Source organism: Hemiscyllium ocellatum, unplaced genomic scaffold, assembly GCF_020745735.1.
Source record: "Hemiscyllium ocellatum isolate sHemOce1 unplaced genomic scaffold, sHemOce1.pat.X.cur. scaffold_442_pat_ctg1, whole genome shotgun sequence".
NCBI lineage: Eukaryota > Metazoa > Chordata > Chondrichthyes > Orectolobiformes > Hemiscylliidae > Hemiscyllium > Hemiscyllium ocellatum.
This window is the reverse complement of record NW_026869059.1, coordinates 16,912-38,710: the sequence shown is the minus strand read 5'-3', so window position 1 is coordinate 38,710 and position 21,799 is coordinate 16,912. Positions and strand designations below refer to the sequence as shown.

General features: G+C 45.5%; 1 long non-coding RNA gene across 1 annotated transcript; it reads right to left on the bottom strand.

Annotated features, from left to right (window-relative positions):
• Window positions 1–421: 421 nt before the first annotated feature.
• On the bottom strand, window positions 422–21,548 carry LOC132813704 (uncharacterized). Its single transcript, XR_009644138.1, has 3 exons — window positions 21,505–21,548; window positions 5,543–5,651; window positions 422–517 (listed from the first exon to the last, which is right to left on the bottom strand). It is a non-coding gene; the product is annotated as an uncharacterized LOC132813704 (long non-coding RNA).
• Between the last annotated feature and the right edge of the window lie 251 nt (window positions 21,549–21,799).

Sequence of the window (21,799 nt, the reverse complement as noted above, 5' to 3'; positions counted from 1 at the left end):
AAAATTCTCACTCGATGTAATTCCTGGCTGTGAACATCCCTGTCTCCCTGCACCACACAACCTGTGAGACCTCAACAACTCATTTTCTGTCAGACTCCCAACGATGTGTTTATTCATTGCTTCACCTGTCTGGCTGTTTCTACTGTTGCCAAGGCAACACTGTCTGGAATTCCCACCTGAACCCTCTCAGACCTGCTTTCCTCTTTTAAGGTGTTCTCGAAAACCTGCTCATTTGGCAATGCTTTTGATCACTTGACCTAGTATCTCAATCTGTGGCCTTATGCCAGAATTTTTCAATAGTATTTCTGTGAAATTATAAACATGATTAAAAAAAACAAACTGTTGCTGATTTGCACATACATTGTCAACTCTTCAATATTGCTGAGTGAATAATCTATAACAGGACTTACCCCACCACATTGTAGGAGCACCTTCACCACATGAACTGCAGCTGGACAGGGAAATCAAACATCACCCTCTACACAGGCAATGGGGCTTTGGCATTGATCACTGGGATCTGTGGAGGGAGAAACACAGTTGCTATTTCAGGGAGTGCAAAATGCATTATAGGGAGGGAAAATGGGGCAGAATTTGGGATTTTCAAATTTGTGATTCACAATGTGCACTAAGTTCTGTAAAACCTCTCATGCCATACCATGAAAATTTCCTTCTCTTCCTGGTCTATGTCTTTCCTTTCCCCTGCCCTGCACCTTCACACATTTCCAATGCCTTGGCCACAACAACACTGTGCTGCCAGTGAAGCTTATCACGTGGTTGAGTATTGTCCCACCCCTCATTCACTCCGATTGGTTGAAGGACCAACTGGCACATCCTGGTCCTCCAGCCTCGTTCCCCCCACTCTTATTGGTCCTGCGCTGACATCAATAATCCGAGGCCCATTGTGGGCTGGAGCATGCTCAGTGCTTCCTGCTTTTGCTGCTGTTCATCAGGTATGAGAGAGAGAGAGGGCTCATCCCTGTTTCTCCTGATGTCAGACAATAACAGCAACTACCTGCATTGTATGGAGCCTTTCACATTGACAAATCTCCTAAAATGCTTCACGTATGATGGAAACGTTGATTAAAGAGAACGATTTTTAGATACATCTTTAAGGCGGACAGAGGGGGTGAGGGAGGATATTCCAAAGGTTTGTGTCCTCAGCAGCTCCAATCGTGCAGTGATATAGGTGGGCAACAGCTTACAATGGAGACAGTTAGTGGCTAACCACAGGTTAACAACCTCATGTCGTAGCCACCTCATGTCACAGCCTGTCATTACACACTACCTATGGTTAGCCACTAATAGTCTCCATTAACAGCTAATCAGCCTCCCCCAGTCAGATCGTTATCCACTCCTTTATCCAACCGCTCTTCTCACTCTATCCCCACCTTTACTCCTTTTATCTTGCCCCCATCCCCCACACTATCTTCTGCACATAAACGGACTTTTTTTTTCCTCAGTAACATCTGTTCTGTGGAAGGGACACCGGATCTGAAACGTTAACTCTGATTTCTCGTCACAGATGCTGCCAGACCTGCTGAGCTTCTCCAGAACCTCCTGGTTGTTGTTTCTGATTTACAGCATCCGCAGTTCTTTTGGTTTTAATTTACTGGGAGTTTGTAATTCAGGTCCAGCAGCCTCTGTCCCAGTCCCTGCTGTCTCTCCCACCCCCACCCAGTGACACTGCACCTGCACAGCTCATGGACAGGTGTCGTCTTGCTGGCCACACCCCTCATTCACTCCCATTGGCTGCAGGACCACACAGACTCTCCTCTCATTGGTCTGGAGCTGCCGTTAATCAAGCCGGCGCCGATTGAGAGGTGAGTGGTTGGCTCCTCCCTCTCTCTGCCCTGGGATGAGCTTCATCATTCACAGTGAATGGGGCAGTATCACAGAGCACTGGGGCTGGGGGCTATTCAGCCCATTGGAGCTGTCCTCTCTCCCTCTGTAGATGGTGCAAATCTGTCCCAACTACCCCCAAATCTTTCCTTAAAAAGTAAAATTCCAAGTCTGTTTCAAAATACCTGCTGAATCTGTGTCGTTCAGACTGTTCCAGATGCTCAGAACTTACTGAGTAAAATAGTGTTCACATTTTCACCTTGTATTATTTGCCAATTACTTGAACGTAGTTACTAAAAATTGTGACAGGGTTAACAATTCCTCTCTCTCTTTGCAAATTCAAGACCTTGGAACCAAATCTGCGCCAGGTCAAAATCACTGCTTCACCTTCTCAGCTCCAAGGATAATTATCTGTGCTTCAGCTAGCTCGAAACAAAAGAGAGGAATGCATCTTAATTTATTAAGATCAAAGAAACAGACCTCCGGTCCAATTCGTCTGTGCCAACAAGGAATCCTAAACTAACGAATTCCCATTTACCATCTATTGGCCTGTATCCATCAAACCCCTTCCTATTCATGTACCCAATTGGAAGCCTTTTAAATGTTGTGATTTTTCAGCCTCCACTACTTCATCTGGTAGCCCCTCCCATACACACACCACACTCAGCTTGAAAATGTTGCCAGTTCGATCCCTTTTAAATCTTTGCCCTCTCAACTTAAACCCATGTGCTCTAGTTTTGTACCCACCTAACCTGAGGAAAAAGGATGCCAGCTGCTTACCTTATCCACGCCCCTTGTGATTTTATAAATCTCAATGAAGTCACCTCTCAGTCTTTGACTCTCCAGAGAAAATAGCCCCAGCCTATTCAGCCCCTCCCTGTAGCCCAAATCCTCCAATCCTGGTAACGTTTTTGTAAATCTTGTCCAAACCTTTTCAAATTTCACAACATCCTTCCCAGAACAGGGAAATTCAAACTGAAAACAGAATTCCAGAAGTGGCTTAATCAACGTCCTGTCCAGCCACAATATGACGTCCCAGCTTCTGTATTCAATGCATTGACCATTAACGGAGAGCGTTAATGGAGTCCCATTTGCCAGCGGTTCACCCTTATCCCTCTAAAACCTCCCTCTTCAAGTACCCAGTCAGACACCTTTTAAATGCTGCAATTGTACTAGCCTCCACCCCTTCCTCTGGCAGCTCATTCCATACTTGCAATGCCCTCAACATGAACACGATGCCCCTTAAATCCCCTTTAAATCTTTTCCCTCTCACCTTAAGCCTGTACCCTCTCGTTCTGGAGCCACCGAACTTGGGAAAAAGTCCCTGACTGCTCACCTATCCATGCCCTTCATGACTTTATAAGATCACCTCTCAGCCTCCAAATCTCCAGGGAAAATAGTCCCAGCCTATTCAGCCTTTCCCAATAGCTCAAATCGTCCAACCCCAGGAAAGTCCTTGCAAATGTTTTCTGAACCCTTTCAAGTTTCTAAATATTATTCCAAGAACAGGGAGATTGGAACTGAAAACAGAATTCCAGAAGGGCCTTCATCAGTGCCCTGTCCAGCCACAATATGACATCACAACAGCTGCATTCAATGCATTGACCAATAAAGGGGAGCGTACCAAATGCTGCATTCACTCCCCTGCCTACCTGTGACTCTACTTTCAGGGAACTATGAACCTGCACTCCAAGGTCCCATTGTTCAGCAACGCACCCCAGGACTTTACCATTAAGTGCATAAGTCCTGCCCTGATTTGCCTTTCCAAAATATAACAGCTCACATTTATCTAATTTGAACTCAGTCTGCAATTCCTTGCTCCAATGGCCCATCTGATCAAGATCCTGTTGTATTCTGAACTAACCTTCTTCACTGTCCACTACACCTCCAATTTTGGTGTCTTCTGTAAACCTACTGACCATATCTCATATATTCACATCCAAGTCATTTATTTAAGGGCCCAATATCCATCCCTGCAGCACACTGCTGCTCACAGGCCTCCAGTCTGCAAAGCAACCCTCAATCATCATCCTCTGTCTCCTACATTCAAGGTAGTTTTGTAATGGCTTGCTCTCCCTGCATTCCATGTGATCTAACCCTGCTACCCAGTCTGCTTTGTGGAACCTTGTTGAATGTCCATATAAACAACATTCACCGCCTGGCTTAATCAATTTTCTTTGTCACTTCAAAACACTCACTCAAGTTAGTGAAACACAATTGTGCATGTACAAAGCCACAGTGACTCTCCCTGATCATTCCTTACCTTTCCAAATAGATGGATATCCTGTCCATTCGAACAACTTGCCTGCCTGACTTCAGGCTCACTGTTCTCTTGTTCCATGGCCCCTCCTTACCACCTTTTTTAAAATAATGGCACCTCACCTGTCACTATCAACGATACAAATATCACAGGAGAGGCCCAACAATCACTTCCCTAGATTTCCAGAAAGTTCCAGGATACACCTGATCAGGTTCCAGGGCTTTATCCACCTTGATGTGATTTAAGACATCCAGTCCCACCTCCTCTGTAACATGGACACTTTTCAAGTTATCACTGTTTATTTCTCCAAACTCTCGAGCTTCCATATACTTCTCCAGTAAAAATGACGTGAAATATTTGCATATATTTCACACCCTCTGTGATTCCATAGACAGCCTTGTTGACCTTTAAGCGGTCCTATTCTCTGGTCCAGTTAATCTTTTGTCTGTGATATATTTGTTTAATCTCTTTGGATTCTATTCCAGGACATCCCAGAAAGGCCTACTTCAAGGACCGTAACTTTCCTCCGACTTGATCAACAATGCCCTCCAACACATACCCTCCACTTCCCGCACCTCCACCTTTACCCCACCCCTCCAGCCACAATAAAGAATACAGCCCTGGGGTCTTCATCTTCCACCCCACTAATCTCCAGATACAGCGCATGAACCTCTTATTTCTGCTACCTAAAGTCAGACCCCACCATAGACATATTTCCCTCCCCACCGCTATCTGCGTTCCACAGAGACCATTCCCTCTGCACCTCCCTTGTTAGGTCCACACCCTCCCACCAACACATGCTCCACACCTTTGACCTTCCCTTACCGCCACGGGAAATGTAAAACGTTCAGCCACACGTCACTGAGCTCTGTCCAGGACCTCAAAACGATCTTTTCACATCAGGCAGAGATTTGCCTGCACATCCCAAAACCTCATATACTGCATCTGGACACTATGGGAAATTTAACATGGTTCATCCAACTAACCTACACATCTTTGGACTGTAGGAGTAAATTTGAATATCCGAAGGAAACCCTCACAAACACTGGGGAGAATGTGCCAACTCCAACACAGACAGTTGCCTGAGGCTGGTATCAAACCCAGGTCTCTGTTGCTGAGGAAGCAGCGCTAACCACTGAGCCACAATACTGTGGGATCTTTGGTGCTGATGTGCTGCCCCACTGATAACTCAGTCACTCACCCTGCCTCATTTCCTAAGAGGCAGTGATGATGGAGTGAAATTATCACTAGACAGTTAATCCAGAGACCCAGATAACGTTCTGGGGACCTGGGTTTGAATCCCATCACGGCAGATTTTGGAAAGTGAATTCAATAAATATCTGGAAAAAATAATCTAGTGACGACAAGGAATCCATTGTCAATTGTTGAAAAAACCCATGTGGTTCACTCATGACCTTTAGGGAAGGAAAATGCCATCCTTACCTGGTCTGGTCTGCATGGGACTCCAGACCTATAGCAACGTGGTTGATTCTTAACTGCCCTCTGGGTAAACGCAGCAATAAATGCTGGCCGAGCCAGTGACAGCCTCATCCTGTGAATGAATAAAGGAAACAGGTCAGGTTTTGTTCCTTCTCTAGTAGGTACATCCTACAAACTCAATCAGAAATGTTCTCGTACACACTGAACAAATACATTTCCATCCAAGCCCTTAACACTACAGCACTCCGAGGCCATGTTGGTAAAGTTAAAACCCCTTATCATTGCAACTATATTTTTACAGATAACTGAGGTCTGCCGGTAAAATTGTGTCTCAATTCCCCGCTGACTATTGGGAGAGAGTCTATAATACAATCCCAGTAAGATGGTCATCCCTTTCTTATTTCTCAGTACCACCCAAATAACTTGCCTGGATGTACTCCCAGGAATATCCTCCCGAAGCCCAGCCATAATGTTATCCCTAATCAAAAACACCTCTCCCCCTGCTCTGTTGTCCCCTTGCTATAGCATCTATACCCTGGAACATTAAGCTGCTAGTCCTATCCATCCCTGAGTGCTGCCTCTGTAATTGCTGTAATATCCCAGTGCCATGTTCAAAACCATACCCTGAGCCCACCTGCCTGACCTGTCAGGTCTCTTGCACTGAAATAAATGCAGTGCAACTGGTCCGTCCCACCTCATTCTGTAGCTTGCTCTTGCCTGCCTTGACAGTCTGATCTGGTGAACAGTACCAGCCTCAGACTCACCTCTTTTCTCACTATCTCTTTAGGATTACCCCGACTCCCTCACTGGTTTAATGCCTCCCGAGTGGCACTAGCAAATCTCCCTGCTCCTCAGGACCCCATGCTTTCCCCTTCCTATGCCATTGGTACCAATGTACAATGTCCTCCCACTGGTTATTTTCCCCTTTGAGAATGTTCTGCTCCCTCTGAGAGACATCCTTGACACTGGCACCAGGGCAGCACCACCCCATTCTGATGTCTCACTGTCAGCTGCAGAAACGGCAGACTGTGCCCCTGACGAGAGAGTCCCCTATCACCATCGATCGTGTGGAACTGGATATACCTCACATTATGTTAGAAGCCAGTCTCAGTACCAGTAACTTGGCTGTCAGTGCTACTTTCCCCTGAAAGTCTATTACCACCTACATTTTCCAAAACAGTACACTTGTCTGAGATGGGGATAGCCACAGGAGACTCCTGCAGTACCTACCTACCCCTCCTAGCTTTTCTGGAGGTAACCCACCTACCTGACTGTATCTGCAGTATCCTGAGACTGCCGCCTATCACACTCCCCGGCTCCTGTCAATTCCTCACTGCCTTTAATCACTCCTCCACCAATCCATGTGATCCAATAGGATTTGCAATCACACTTCTTGCAGACAAATCATCAGGTTCATTGAAACTCTCCCTAATCTTCCGCACCCGACAGGAACAGTAGGCCACTCTACAACAGGCCATCTCTCCGCCTTAACAACCTACAGACCAAGACAAAGGCACAGTCTTACTGCTCGAAAAATACTGCCCGAGAATAACTTATTGCTTACGTTTTATATCTTAAACATTTAATCAAGAGACCGTAAGACATTAAAAAGAAATCCTCACCTGACTCATGATTGTAGATTTAATAAAATAAAACTGACTAAGATTGATGTTTGAAGAGACTGAAACTCACTGAGCTGATCCCCGGCTCTGAGTACTTCCAAGGGTGAGGTCTCTCTGAGGGCAGCTGTGAAATGTCACTGTTTCTCTTCTCTGCCCACCCCATTTCCAGAGAGGTTTTTAACTTCACAGCAAGTCAGCTCAGAGAGGTCACTGCTTGGTTTTATTCACTGGAGGGTGCCTTTGCTGCCCAGACCAGTATTTATTGGCCACCTTTACTTGTCTTGGAGAAAGTGGTGGTTAACCGCCTCCCTGAAATGCTGCAGTCCATGTACACCACAGTGATGTTTGGACAACAATCCCCCTCCGGCCCCACAACCCTCCCTGTCTCTGTAATCCCCCTCCGGCTTCACCACCCTCCCTGTCTCTGTAATCCCCCTCCGGCTTCACCACCCTCCCTGTCTCTGTAATCCCCCTCCGGCTTCAGAAATTACATGTCCGTGGCATAAGATTTTTATTTGGATTCGTTTTTGTTTACTAAGCCCACCCCCACAAAAAAAGTGAAATATTTCACCCCCAAACAAATTTCTGTTGATTGACCTTTTGGAGAGGCCGACACATGGACACCGCAGTATTTTATCTCACATTGTACACGTAGAATGATGGAACTTGCTTTTAAATATTGCTAAAAAAGGAAGGCAATGGCTTAATGGTATTCCTGCCAGATGATTGAAATGTACAGTGTTCCGATGATTAGGGTTAGAATCCCAACATGGCTGATGGCAGCATCGGAATCCAATACAATCGAGAATGAAAAGGCGAATGATGACCATGAAACTATTGTCAATTGTTAGAAAACCCAACTGGTTCACTCATGTCCTGTCGGGAAGGAAACGGTCATCCTCACCTGGTCTGGCCTACATGTGACTCCAGACCCACAGCAATGTGGTTAACTCTCAACTGCCCTCAGGAAAAATACATTAAAAACTGTTAACAAATACCCCGCAGGTATCACTTAAAAACTGGCTGTTCCCAATGGGACCATGTGAATTTCTGAACGGCCTGAACTAAAACGGAGTTTCAGCTTCACCTTCTCCCCGTCTCCCCTCACTCTGTTTACACCCAACTCCAGAACACTCTCATTGAGCCAAGCAGCCCTCACAGTGCAGCCCTGTCATTGTCTGCTCACACCTACACTGCCCTCAGCCTCCTGTACTGTTCCAGTTTATCTCAATGGGAGCTCAGGGACAGCATCTCATCTTTCAGTTCAGCCCTTTGTAACCCCAGAGTCAACATGGACCTCAGCAGTTTCTGAATGAACAGACAGTTGTCAGAAGCTGGAACATCCCACCTGAAAAGGTACTGGAATTTGAGTCTAAAAGGAGTTTTAATGGGAAGTTTGCAGGTAATTGAAAATATCAAGTTTACAGGTTAACATCATGAAGTGGGTGATTGGGTCTAAATCTGAGAGTTCTTACAAAGAGACGAGGTGTAATTTGGATAAATCTGTGCTCCCTCTCAGGGCAATATCTCCTTCCTCAGCTGCAGGGCCCAGAACAGAGCACACACCCAAAGGGTGATCCAACCACGAATTTGTACATCTTTCTGCTTAACAAAAATATTGGAGATATTTTCCCACAAACAGAACTGACAAACCTTTCTCCTTCCACAGTTAAATGCCAATGATATTCAGATCCTGATGACTCCATTGACTGTAAAAACTTGCTTTTGAGATCCCAACCTCAATTATTCTGATTTAATATCCTATGAAATAAATTGACAAAACAAAACAGAATATAAAGACATACCTTTCTCTTGGTTTGTGCTTGATGTGTAAATGCCTCTCCTAAAATCACATGCCCCCCCTCCCCTAGGAAGAGGACATGTCCATGCCCCTCACTGTATCTTGCCCCAATAAAGATGGCGGCCATATCCCAGGACCTATCACCGCCTGAGGGCCGCAGCCATTTTCCCATCTGCTGCAAACGCGGGATTAAGAGTTTCTAATTCAGACTAACGACCCGTACAGAGTGTAATTAAAACTTCCCAGTCTGAAGTGACTCATTACCTCTGTCTCTGAGGCCACTCTCCCCTTCCCTGTTTGCCTCTCCCACATTCACCAACGGCCGAGTCACGTGACACTGCACAGGCGGAGTTACTGGTGACGTGTCATCCCACTGGCCACGCCCCTCATTCACTCCCATTGTTTGGATGACCAGCTGGTTCCACTTCGTCCACCAGTCCCACCCCCTTTTCCTATTGGTCCGAAGCTGCCATCAATCAGCTGGACCCCATTGTGAGGTCAGTGGTGGGATCCTCCCCCTGCCTGAATCAAACCCGGAAGGTGGATGGATGGTGTCAATCAGGAACAACAAGCAGGAGGTGCTGGGAAAGCTCAGCAGGTCTGGCAGCATCTGGGAACAGAAATCTGTCCAGTGGCCCTTCCTCAGAACCGATGGGAGCTGGGAACATTAGAATCCTGACAGTGTGGAAACAGGCCATTCGGCCCAAAAGTCCACAGCGTCCCTCCGAATGGTATCCCACCCAGACCCATTCCCCTACCCTATTACTGTATATTCCTCCTGACTAATGCACCTCACCTACACATCCCTGAGCATTATGGGAAATTTAGCTTGGCCAATTCAACTAACCTGCAGATCTTTGTAGTGCAGGAGATAGGGGTTAAAGAGTAAATAATAGGCAGGGACAGAACCCAAAGAGAGACAGGAACATTTGGAAAGACAAAGGAGTGGATTACGAACTGGCTGGGAGGGTGCATAGCTGTTAATGGAGGGGACAGGAACCTGTGTCTGGCAGCATCTCAGTGGAGGTGGCGGAAATGGCGACTGATGATCTACGTTTTGCTGCAAAAACAGACCCGAGCTTCCAGCTGCCTGTCAGTATAACACACGAGCCTGTTCCCTGGCCAACGTCTCTGTCTCATGCTTACTGCAGTGTTCCAGTGAGGCCAGAACATACCAAATGGCCCGTATTTCAAGGACTGCAATTTCCCCTCCCATGTGGCCAATACCATCCACTATATCTCCTCCACTTCCTGCACCTCTGCCTTTGAAACCCACATCTCCAACTGCAACAAGGATAGACCACCCCTCTTCCCCCGCCAAGTCCTTAACTTCCACCCAGATACAACACATCATCCTCTGCCGTTTCCACAAGCTACAATCAGACCGCACCACCAGATTCTTAAGGGGTTTGACAGAAGAAATACTGATGTGTCTGAGGATAAATACAGAGGGGGGAGTTTGAAACCAGATTCTGAGTCAGTCACAGAATCAAGGGTTCTGTTTCGGATTCATCAAGTTTAAGGGAACACGGTAAGGGGTTTCAGTAGCAATGGATCTGGAGTGAGGAGGAGACAAGCAACATTTAAGAGATTGGAATTCCTGGTGTTTGGGATTGTGTAGATGTCTGATCAGAAGGTCAGCTTCACATCAGATACAACTGTAATATTGTGAAGAGTGTAGTTCTGCTGCATCGTTCCCAGTGAGAGGGAGGGGCTCAGCAGTAAGGGAAAGGAATTTGTCAGACAATGGGTTTAACCATTACAATGTTTCATTGGAGGAAACTGCACCTAATCGAGTAGTGGGAATGTGGTAAGCAGTTTGATAACTGAGTAACAGTGGAGTAATGGAGAGGGATGATGGGGAGGGAGAGAGAGCTGGGCATCGTCAGTGTACATGTGAAACCCAACATGGTGCTTTTGCACAATGGCACCTCCTGGCAGTATGTACGTGAGATACAGGAGGGGCCAAGGACACCAAATGCAAGGAATTCAGAAAGGAAAGGGAGAGAGTGGAGATGGAGCAGGATTTTGGGAGAGAAGGATAAAACCAGAAAAGACAGAACAAGGAACAATATTGGTGAATCAGTGAGGGGGACTGATGAGAAGGAGGAGGAAAGAGAGTTGGAAAGTCTATAGTTTAGTGAAATTAGGGTAAAGGGTCAAGATGAGTTCTGATAAGGCTTGACAAGAGACTGGAAGAAGATGTAAGTTTAGGACAAAAACCAGGAACACCATGTGAGGCAGTTTGACTCTGTGGGCTAGTGAGAGGGAGGGAAGCAGCAGATTGGATTATCTCAGTCTTAGTGACAGAGAAACTCCATGTGCTCCAAACTCTTCTTGTTGGAGGGAAGGATGGAGGAGACAGGAGGATGGACAGTGTTTCACAAAGAAACAAAACCTGGGTAAGTGATATTTAAAGAGAGTGAACAAACCTAATATATTTAACTTTTATCCAAAATATTAAAACAAATGACTGAAGTCCTGGTTCGAATCCCAACTTGGCAGATGGTGGAATCTGAATTCAAGAAAAAATAACTGGAATTAGGAATCTCCTGATCTCCATGAAACCATTGTCAATGGCAAAAAAAATCCTGCCAACCCGACAGTGGCCCAGCCAGCTACTCACTGTATTCATCACTGCAAAGTCTCAAGAAAGGAATGAAACTGGATGGTCCACTCGGTATCTAACAGGGCACCAGAAAATACAACCACAGAATCAGCCCTCTCGATGGTGCAATGTCCTCCAGACTAACATCTGGAGTTTGGTGCCAAAATGTGCAGAGCTGTCCCACAGACCAATCAAGGAACAGCCTGACATACTCATACTCATGAAATCAACCCTTACAGACAATGCTGAAAATGTGTTGCTGGAAAAGCGCAGCAGGTCAGGCAGCATCCGAGGAGCAGGAAAATCAACGTTTTAGGCATGAGCCCTTCTTCAGGAGCCCTCTTACAGACAATGACCAGACACCACCATCACCATCCCTAGATATTGAGATTGTGATGATGGAAAAGCACAACAGGTCAGGCAGCATCCGAGGAGAAGGAGAATCGACGTTTCGAGCCTAAGCCCTTCATCAGCCTGACCTGCTGTGCTTTTCCAGCACCACACTCTCGACTCTGATCTCCAGCATCTGCAGTCTTCACTTTCTCCTGAAATCTCTGGATATGTCCTGTCCCACCAGCAGGACAGACCAGGCAGAGGTGGTGGCACAGACAGGGAGGATTTGCCCTCGGAGTACTCAGCATTGACTCCGGATACCAGGAAGTCTCATGGCTCCTGCTGATTACCACGTACCGTCCTCCCTTGGCTGATGAATCACTTCTCCTTCATGTTGAACAACATTTGAAGGAAGTACTGAGGAAGTAAAATGGTGTTAAACGTACTCTGGGTACAGGATTTCAATGTCCACAATCGAGACGAGCTCTGCAACAGAATTACTGACTGAGCTGGTCAGGTCCTAAAGGATATAGCTGCTCAACTGAGTCTGCAGTGGGTGGTGAGGGAACCAACAAGAGTGTAAAACATACTTGATCTCATTGTTATGAATTGACCAGCGGCAGATACATCTGTCCATGACAATATCGGTAAGAGCGACCATCACACATTCCTTTTGGAGTCACAAGTTTTGGCTTAAAGTTGAGAAAAACCTCCATTGTGTTGAGTGACACGATCACCGTTCTAAATGAGACAGACTTTGAAGAGGTGTAGAATCTCAAACTGGATATCTCTGAGGCACTGTGGGACATCAACAGCAGCAGAACTGTACTCCAGCACAATCTGTAATCTCATGGGTTTGTAAATCCCGCTCTCACCCATCACAATGGACAGGAAAGGAGGGCATGCCATGAGCAGCACCAGGCATACCTAAAAATGAAGTGCCAACCTGGTGAAGCTACCAAACAGGACCATCTGCATTTCAAACAGCATCAGCAGCAAGCAGCAGAGCTAAGTGATCCCACAACCAATGGATCAGATCAGAGCTCTGCAGTTCTGCCACACCCAGTTGTGAGCAGCGATGGACAATGAAACAACTCACTGCAGGAAGCATCACAGATATCCCCACCTTTACTGATGGAGGAGCCTCACATATACAAGCACCAGATAAGATAACAGCATTTGCAGCAATCTGCAGCCAAAAGTGCAAAGTGGGATGATCCATCTCAGCCTTCTCCAGTGGTTTCTAACATCACAGATGTGAGTTTTAAGCCAGTTCTATTTAGTTTGAATAACACCAAGAAGTGGTTAAGTAGTGCAAAGGCTATCGGCACTGTCAATATTCTGGCAATAATACTGATGGCTTGTGCTCCAGAACTTGCCACCCACCAAACCACGTACCGCTCCAGCACTGGCACCTACCGACAATGTGGAACATTGCTCAGGGATGTTCAACACAAAAACACAGGGCAATCCAACCCAGGCAATTTCCATCTATCAATCCACACTCGATCAGCAGGAAAGTGATGGAAGATGTCATTAACAGGGCTACCAAGTAGCAGCTGCTCAGCAACAGCCAGCTGAGTGACACACATTTTAGGCTCCACCAGGGCCACTCAGCTCCCGATTGTGTTACTGCCCTGATTCACAACTTGACAACCAGCCGAATCCCAGAGGTGAGGTTAGAGTGACAGCCCAGTCCCACTACAAGATCACTAATTCTAGCTGATTCTACCCTTGTCTCTGCTCATATACTCTCATCCACCTTGAGTTATTTCCAGACTTCATTATCCAAACACACTCCTGGCCAACTTCCTACATTCAACCTCCCTGTAATCTCAAGAAAATCTAAATCTCTGCTGCCCAAGTACTCCCTCGTACCAAAACTTGCTGATCCATCAAAAAGCTCCTATTCATGATCAACAACCTAGAGCCACAGAGATGTACAGCATGGAAACAGACCCTTCAATCCAACCTGTCCATGCCGACCAGATATCCCAACCCAATCTAGTCTCACCTGCCAGCATCCGGCCCACATCCCTCAATTTAAAATTCTCACCCTTGATGTAATTCCTGGGTGTGACCATCCCCAGCTCGCTGTATCTCACACCCTTTGAGACCTCGACAACCGATTCTGTTCGAGACTCCCAATGATCTGTTAATTCATTACCTCACCTGTGTGGCTGCTTTTACAGTTACCAAAGCAACAAGGTCTGAAATTCACAGCCAAAACCTCACAGGTCTGCTTTCCTCCTTTAAGACATTCCTCAAAACCTGCTTATTTGGCAATGCTTTTGGTCAGCTGACCTAATATCATCCTTCTCTGCCCTTATGTCTAAAGTTCCCAATAATATTTTTGTGAAATTATAAGCAGGATAATAAAACTACAAACTGTTCTTGATTTGGACATGATCTTCAAATCATCACTGTTGCTGTAATGAGAAATCTGTAATGTCTCTTACCCAACCACATTGTGGGAGCCCCTTCACCACACAAACTGCAGCTGTACAAGAAAGTCAAACATCACCCTCTCCCCAGGCAACAGGGCTTTGGCATTAATCACTGGTATCTGTGGAAGGAGGAACACAGTTGATGTTTCAGGGAGTACAACACAGATTACAGGGAACGAAAATGATGCAGAATTTATAGTCAGAAATGGAAGGAAAATACACTTGCTCATTGGAAAAAAAGAAATCTTGACTGGCAAAGATTTTCCAAAAAAAATTAATAAGCATCACATGGTCAGGGGCTGGGCGACAGTGAAAAATTAACTTACAAAAATGTCTGTAATAGTAAAATACACCTATTGTTCGAGACGGAGGAAGCTAGATATTGACAAATTGGTCATGAGGGAGCCCAGAGATGAAGCAGAACAGTATAAGCTGTTATGATCCCACAGTCATAGAGATGTATAGCATCGACACAGACCCTTCGGTCTAACTCATCCATGCCAACCAGGTATCGGAACCTAATCTATTCCCATTTGCCAGCACTTGGCCCATATCCTTGTTAACGCTTCCTAATCATATCATGTGTCTATTTAGATGTCTTTAACAAGTTTTTACTGTACTAGCTTCCACCATTTCCTCTGGCAGCTCATTCCACCCACTGCATGAAAGAGTTGTCCTTTAGGCCCCGTTGAAATTTTATCCATCCACTCTAAAGCAATGCCCTCTACTTCTGGACACCACAACTCCGGGGAAAACACCTGGTTCATTTACTCCATTCATGCCCCTCATGATTGTATAAACCCCCATAACATCACCGCACAGTTTATGGCACTCCAGGGAAAACAGCCCCAGCCTTTTATACCTCAACCTGCAGCTCAATCTCAAACCCTAACATCTTTTTTGAAACCTTTCAAGTTTCACAGCACCCTTCTAATAGGAGGCAGGCCAGAACTGCACACAATATTCCAAAAGTGGTCTAACGAATGCCCTGTACAGCAACATGACCTCCCACATCCTATACTCGACGCTCGAACAAAGAAAGGAAAATATACTGAACACATTCTCCATCATCCTATCTACCTGCAACTTGACTTGCAAGGACTATGAATCTGCAGTCCAAGTTCTCGTTGTTCCACAAACATCTCCAGGGCCTTGCCATTCAGTGTATAAGTCCTGCCTTGTTTTGCTTTTCCAAAATGCAGCACCTCACATTTATCTAAATTATACCCCATCTCATCAAAATCTCATTGTAATCTGAGGTAGCCTTCTTCATTATCCACAATACCTCCAATTTTGTATGACCTGCAAACTCATTTACGATATCAAATCATTTAAATGAATGATGAAACAAATCCAGAAATAAACATCCATTTCTCTGAGTTTGAATGTGCTCTGTGTAAATTCTACCCAATGACTCTGTACCAGAGAAAGGCTGCACATGCGCCTGGCTGCACCTTGCCCCCTACAAAGCTGGCGGCGCCGCACGTGTCCAGTGAATTCTTGCCCCGAATAAAGATGGTGGCGCGCACTCATGCCTGCAGCCACATGAGGCAATTCCCTGTTTACTGAAAACATGAGACTGGGACGCTACAAAAATGTATGTTTTCCGATGTGCACATTTTGTTTGTAAAACCTCTCCGCTCATACAGAACCTCTCTCACCTCCTGCGGTTCCAGACAGCCTTGATGTTTGTGAATACCTATTCTCTGCCTGGTTACTCGTTTGTCCTTCGTGTATTTGTACAATCACTTTGGATTCTCCTTAAACCCATTTCCTAAAGCTATCTCATGTCCCCTTTTTGCCCTCCTGGTTTACCTCGAGTATACTCCTACTGCCCTTCTACTCCTCTAGGGATTCTCACAAACGCAGCTGTCTGTACCTCCCATATGCCTCCTTCATTTTCTTGACCAGGCCCACAATTTCTTTCGTCAGGCAGCATTCCCTACACCTCCCAGCCTTGGCCTTAACAGGAACATACTGTCTATATACTCCCATTGTCACAGGCCTATGGAGGCAATGGCAGATGAGGACAGAGAAGCAATCATTCCCAGTAAAGAGGCAATGTTGGGAAAGATAACAGCCTCAAGTTAGATGGGTCTCCTTGCCGTGATGGAATGCATCCCAGGGACGAAAGGAGATGGGGGGGGGAATAACAAATAAACTTGTGATAATTCACTAAAATTTGTTTGATTCTGGAATGGTTTTGACAGACTGGAAGCTGCAAATTGGTACCACTATTTTTCAAAAAGGACCTGTTAACTTAACTTCTGTAGTGGAGAAAATGCTTGAATCTCTCAAGGAAGTAGTGGTGAGAAATCTGGGTAGAAATTGTCTCATTTCGCAGACACAGCATGGATTCATGAAAGGCAGGTCACTTTTAATGGATTGACTGGAATTATTTGAGGATACGACGAGCGCTTTGGACAAGGCAGACTCGGTGGATGTGGTGTACCTCGATTTCCAGAAGGTATTCGATATGTTGCCACACAAAGGGCTGCTGTACAAGGTAAAGATGCACAGCATTATGGGTAATGTTTTCTCATTGATACTGCATCTGTTCACCAACAAAAAAACGTGGATAAATGGGTGTTTGGATTAGTGTTGGCGTCAGAGTTCACATTTGATACAAAGATGAGTAAAGCAATGTCTGCAGAGGCCACTGTAAGTCTGTACAGGGATACAGACAGGTTACGTGAGTGCGTAAGGATCTAGCAGATGGAGGTCATCCATTTTGGTCGGACTAACAGCAAACTGGATGATGAAATGATAAACATGCAGCATGCTGCTGTGCAGAGGGAGCTGGGTGTCCTTGTGCATGAATCACAGGAAGTTGGTTTGCAGTTACAGCAGGTAATTATGGCAGTGAAGGGAATATTGTCCTTCATTGCTAGAGGGATGGTTATGCTGCAGGTGTACCGGGCGCTGGGGAGGCCACACCTGGAGTACTGTAGACAGGATTGGTCCACTTACATTATCCAGGATGTAAGGCGCTGGAGGGGGTGCAGAGGAGGGTCACTAGTTTGAGTTGGGAGTTGAGAGGGTTGGTGTATGTGGAGAGATTGAGAAAACTGGTTCTATAGACATTGTAATTAAGAAGAATTTGGATAGGAAACAAATAAAATTATGAAGGGGGTAAGAAAGATAGAAGCAGGGAGGCTATTTCCACTGGGGCCGGGTCAAACTAGAGCATAACCTCAAAATAAGGGGGAGCAGATTTAGGACTGAGTTCAGGAGGAGCTTCTTCAGCTAAAGGGTTGTGAATCTGTGGAATTCCCTGCCGAATAAAGCATTTGACGTTATCAACTTGAATGCCTTTAAGGCAAAATGTAGATTTGTGAACAGGAAAGGAATTAAGGGTTATGGTGAGAGAGTGGGAAATTGGAGCTGAGGCCATGAAAAGATCTTAGTGAATGGTAGAGGAGGCTGGAGGGGCCAGTTGAAAGTTCTTGCCTTGTGCCATCAAAATTGGACTTTGTCCAATTCAGAACCTGAACGTTTAGATCTGGTCTATTATGTTCTGTAACTATTTTAAAACTAGTATAAATATCAGAGAATTCCAAACAGTGTGGAAGCAGGTCATTCAGCCCATCATATTAATACTGACCCTGAGAGCCTCCTAACCTCCCCCTGTAACATTGCATTTCCCAGGGCAACCCAACCTACACATCCCTGAACATTATGGGCAATTCAGCCTGGATAATCCACCCAACCTGCACGTCCCTCAACACTGTGGGCAATTCAGCCTGGATAATCCAACCTACCCTGCACATCTTTGGACTGTGGGAGGAAACCAGAGGACCCAGACGAGATCCATGCAGAATACCCCAATAAGGTGACCATCCCTTTCTTATTTCCCAGTTTCACCTAAATAACTTCACTGGGCGTACTCCCAGGAATATCCTCCCTAAGCAAAAACATAAGCTATCTCAAATCAAAAATGCCCCTCCCCCTCCTCTCCTGTCCCGCTTTCTATTCTTCCTATAGCATCTATACCCTGGAACATTAAGCTGCCAGTCCTATCCATCTCTGAGTGATGCCTCTGTAATTGCGATAATATCCCAGTGCCATGTTCAAAACCATACCCTGAGCTCATCCGCCTTCCCTGTCAGGCCTCTTGCATTGAAGTAAATGCAGTGCAACTGCTCAGTCCGACTTCATTCAGCCCATCATATTAATACTGACCCTTGCCTGCCTTGACTATTTAACTTCTGAACGGTACCAGCCTCAGACATACCTCTTTTCTCACTATCTTCTTGGGTTTACACCCACTCCCTCACAGGTTTAATACCTCCTGAGTATCACTAACAAATCTCTGTGCCTGGATATTAGACACCTTCCAATTCAGGTACAATCCATCATTCTTATGCAGGTCAACTCTACTCCAGAGGAGATCACAATGATCCAAAAATGTGAATCCTTTTCCCCCGCACCAGCTCCTTAGCCACTCATCCAGCACCACCTCCTCCTCTGTAATATGGACATTTTTCAAGATGTCACCATTTATTTCCCCACATTCTATATCTCCCATGTACTTCTTCATAGTAAACATGATGCAAAATACTTGTCTCCATATCTCGCCTATCGCCTGCAGCTCCACACAATGGCTGCCTTGCTGATCTTTGAGGGTCACCTCTCAGTCTTTGACTCTCCAGGGAAATTAAACCTGGCCTATTCAGCCTCACCCTGTAGCCCAAATCCTCCAACCCCAGCAAAGTCTTAGTAAATCTTGTCTGAACTCTTTCAAGATTCACAACACCCTTCCCAGAACAGGGAATTTCGAACCTAAAACATAATTCCTGAAATGGCTTAATCAAGGTCCTGTCCAGCCACAATTTGACGTCCCAGCTTCTGTACACAATGCATTGACCAATCAATATAAGCATAACAAACATCACCTTCATTAGTCTGTCTACCTTCGACTCGACTTTCAAGGAACAATGAACCTGCTCTCCATGGTCTCTCTGTTCAGCAACATTCCCAAGGACTTTACCATTAAGTGTATAAGTCCTGCCCTGACTTGCCTTTCCAAAATCCAACAGCTTACATTTGTCTAAATTGAACCCAGTCTGCCATTCCTCGCCCCAATGGCCCATCTGGTCAAGATCCTGTTGCATTCTAAACTAACCTTCTTCATTGTCCACTACACCTCCAATTTTGGTGTCTTCTGTAAACCTACTGACCATATCTCATATATTCACATCCGAGGCATTTATTTAAGGATCCAATATCCATTCCTGCAGCACACTGGTGCTCACAGCCCTCCAGACCACAAAGCAACCCTCCATCACCACCCTCTGCCTCCTACCTTCAAGCCAGTTTTGTATCCAAAAGGCAAGTTCTCCCAACATTTCATGTTATCTAACCTTGCTAACGAGTCTGCTTTTTGGAACATCATTCAGTGTCCATATAGACAACGTCCACAGTCTACCTTAAAAAAAACTCAATCAAGTTAAAGAGAGAGAATTTCCCACACACAAATACATGTAAATCCTGTCCCTCAGAATCCCTTCCAACAACTTGCCTGCCACTGATTTCAGGCACACTGTTCTTTTGTTCCCTGGCCTTTCCTTACCACGTTTTTAAATAATAGCACGTGTCTTCCAGCACCTCACCTGTCACCAATAACAATATAAATATCTCAGGGAGGGGAACTGTCATCCTTTTCTTGGCTTTCCACAAATGTCTGGGATACACCTTAACAGGTCCCATGGATTTATCCACCTTGCTACGATTTAAGACATCCAGTACTCCCTCCTCTGTAATATGGTCAGGAACCAGGCAGCAGTGGACAATTCATTTACAGGAAGGTCTGTAAACGTAATCATAAAATACTAAAAAGAGCAAAAATAGAGTCAGAGACAAAGGAAGCTAGATAATGAACAAGTGGACATCAAGGAGCCCAGAGATGAATTAGAGCAGTGTTCACTTTTGTAATCCCACAGTCAGAGATGTCTAGCACTGAAACAGACTCTTCAATCCAACCCGTCTATGCCAACCAGATATTCTAACCTAACCTATTCCCATTTGCCAGCACTTTGCCGGCATCCCTCTGAACCCTTCCTATTCAAATGCCTTTGAAATGTTACAATTTTTGTTGCCCTTTAGGATCCTGTTGAATTTTCCCCTCACACCCTAAACCTATATCCTCTAGTTCTGGGCTCCACCACCCCAGGTTAAACACCTTGTCTACTTACGCTATCCTTGCCCCTCACGATTATATGAACCTCTTCAACATCACAACTCAGCCTATGACACTCCGGGGAAAATGGCCCCAGCCTATTATGCCTCTCCCTGCAACTCAAATCCTCCAACCCTGGCAGCATCCTTGAAAATCTATTCTCAAACTTTTCAAGTTTTAGTGCCTCCTTCTGATAAGAGGGAGACCAGAATTGCACACAATATTCCAAATGTGGCCTAACCAATGTCCTGTCCAGCTCCTTTACTCAACACTCTGACCAGTAAAGGGAAGCATACCAAATGCCTTCTTTACTATCCTTTCTACTATTGACTCTACTTTCAAGGAACTGTGAACCTGCATTCCAAAGTCTCTTTGTTCAACAAGACTCTCTAAGACCTGACAATTCAGTGTGTGAGTCTTGCTCTGATTTGCTTTTCTAAAATGCAGCACCTCACATTTATCTAAATTAAACCCTATCTGCCACTCCCCAGCCCCTTGGTCCATCTGATCAATATTCCATTGTATTCTGAGACAACCTTTATCACTGACCACAATACCTCCAATTTTGGTGTCACCTGCAAACTTACTAACTGTACCACCTCTATTCACATCCAAATCATTTAAATGAATGACGAAACAAACCCAGAGAAAAAATATCCATTTCTCTGGGTATGAATGTGCTCTGTGTAAATCCTGCCCTATGACTCTCTATCAGGGACAGCTGCACATACTCCCCTCTGAACTTTGCCCCCTACAAAGATGGCGGCTGCACGTGTCCAGTGAATCGTTGCCCCAAATAAAGATGGCGGCACTTACTCGATTCAATCACATGATGAGTCATTTTCCCATTTACTGCAAAAAACGAGACTAAGTTTCAAATTTGTATTTTCCGATGTGCACCAAATGTTTGTAAAACCTCTCAGCCCAGACCAGCACCATTTCCCTCCCGCTTCCGGCTGGTTATTTCTTTCCTTACCGACAGCTCTCCGCCCGCACAGCCGCGCTGTCCGTGAGGATGATCACGTGGTATAGCCAAGTCCCGCCTCTCATTCACTCTGATTGGTCGGATGGCCAACTGCCCAGCCAGGTCCTCCAGCTCCGCCCCTGTCCTTCCATTGGTCCGCCGCTGACATCAATCATCCGGGTACCATTGTTGGCTGGAGCATGCGTACTGCTTCGTGGCTTTTGTTGCTGTTCATAAACAAGAGTGAGGGACAAACTTAAAAACACACAACCACCTGATGAAGCAGCAGCAGCGCTAGTGCTCCAAA